The following is a 1960-nucleotide window of genomic DNA, read 5'->3' on the forward strand; positions in this document are numbered from 1 at the left end:
TGGGTTTCTCGAGACCTAATAGCTTAAACATTTTGTAGGGCATGACGTTAATACTAGCCCCTAAATCAGCTAATGCATTATTAACATCTAAACTACCAATTAAGCAAGGAATTGTAAAGCTCCCTGGATCTTTTAGTTTGTTGGGTAGTTTATTTTAAAGAATGGCTGAGCAAACTGCGTTTAGCTCCACATGCGACGCCTCGTCCAACTTCCACTTATTTGCTAAAAGCCCCTTTAAAAAGTTCATTGCGTTTGGCATCTGCGATAGAGCTTCAATAAACGGTAAGTTAATATGTAATTTTTTTAAGAGTTTAAGGAATTTACCAAATTGTTCATCTGAGTGGTATTTCCTTGTCGCGTTAGGGTATGGCACATGAGGTTTATATTCGACAGTCACTGGTTTTTTTTATTATAATCTACCTCACCTTTACCTTTGCTTACCCCGTTTCTTGCCTCGGTTCTGGCTCAGGCTCAACAAATCCTTCTTCATTTTGAACATTAATCACGTTGAGTTGTTCCCTTGGGTTAGGTTCAGTATTACTTAGCAAGCTACCTTATGGTCGTTCGGAGATTAGTTTAGAAAGCTGGCCTATTTGAGTTTCGAGCCCTTGGATTGACACTTGTTGATTTTTAAGTGTCGTTTCAGTGTTCTAAAAACTAGTTTTTGACACCGATATAAACTTTGAGAGCATCTCTTCAAGGTTCAATTTCTTTTCCTGTTGATAGGGTAGCTGTTGGCAGCCCGGAGGTGGTCGCTGATTTCCTTGGCCTCCCCATGAGAAATTTGGGTGGTTCCTCCAACCTACATTATAAGTGTTTCTATATGGATTATTTTGAGGTCAAGGATTATTACCCATGTAATTTAATTGCTCGTTATCCATGTTGTGGCCATAAGGTTGGTATTCCGAATGGCTTGTTCCACCTCTACTTGCTTCGCACTTCATTACTAGGTGAACCTGTGACGAACTAAGAAAATCATCAATTTTCTTATTCAAAAGTTCTACCTGATTAGAGAGCACGGTGACCGAATCGACGTTATAAACACCGGCTATTTTCGTTGGCTTTGTCCTCATGACTTGCCACTGATAGTTATTCAATGACATCTCCTCTATGAACTCATAAGCATTTTCAGGTGTTTTATTATTAATGGTTCCGCTAGCAGTTGCGTCAACCATTTGTCGAGTTGAAGGATTAGGCCATTATGGAACGTTTGAACCTGGAGCCAAAGCGATAACCTATGGTGAGGGCACCTTCTCAAAAGGTCCTTGTATCTCTCCCATGCATCGTAGAGTGTTTCTAAATCCATCTATAAAAAAGAAGAGATATCATTAGGTAATTTAGCCGTTTTAGCCAGTGGAAAATATTTTAGTAAAAATTTTTCAGTCATTTGTTCCCAAGTAGTAATTGACGCTCATGGTAATGAGTGCAACCACTGTTTAGCTTTGTTCCTCAATGAGAAAGGGAATAACCGAAGACGAATATCATCATCAAAAATGCCATTAATTTTAAATGTATCGCATAGTTCCAAAAAGTTTGCTAAGTGAGCATTAGGATCTTCATCCTGCAAACCATCAAATTGAACAAACTGTTGTATCATTTGAATTATGTTAGGTTTCAGTTCAAAAGTATTTGCAGCTACAATAGGTCTAACTATGCTTGATTCAGTTCTTGTTAAAGAAGGTTTAGCATAATCATATATAGTGCGTGGAACAGGATTTTGATTAGCCGCAATTGCAGGAGGTAGCTGATTGTCTTGGTTTTCAGCCATCTCTTCGGTTGGGGGTTGAGTATCATCTTCTTGCTTGTTCTCTGTGTATCTTAGGCTTTACCTTATTTCTCTTTGGTTTCTGTGAACTGTGCGATCGATTTCTTCGTCAAAAAGTAGTAGTCCTGACGGGTTTCTTCTAGTCATAAACTATAAAAACCTTCCAGAAGAAGGAAAAAGAAAATTAGTAAATTA

The 1960-nt window shown here is 38.3% G+C and overlaps 1 non-coding gene across 1 annotated transcript; it reads left to right on the forward strand.

Annotated features, from left to right (window-relative positions):
• The first annotated feature begins 1232 nt into the window (after nt 1-1232).
• On the forward strand, nt 1233-1339 carry LOC128293479 (small nucleolar RNA R71). Its single transcript, XR_008283660.1, has one exon. It is a non-coding gene; the product is annotated as a small nucleolar RNA R71 (small nucleolar RNA).
• Nucleotides 1340-1960: the final 621 nt, after the last annotated feature.

This window comes from Gossypium arboreum, chromosome 5, assembly GCF_025698485.1.
Source record: "Gossypium arboreum isolate Shixiya-1 chromosome 5, ASM2569848v2, whole genome shotgun sequence".
Lineage (NCBI taxonomy): Eukaryota > Viridiplantae > Streptophyta > Magnoliopsida > Malvales > Malvaceae > Gossypium > Gossypium arboreum.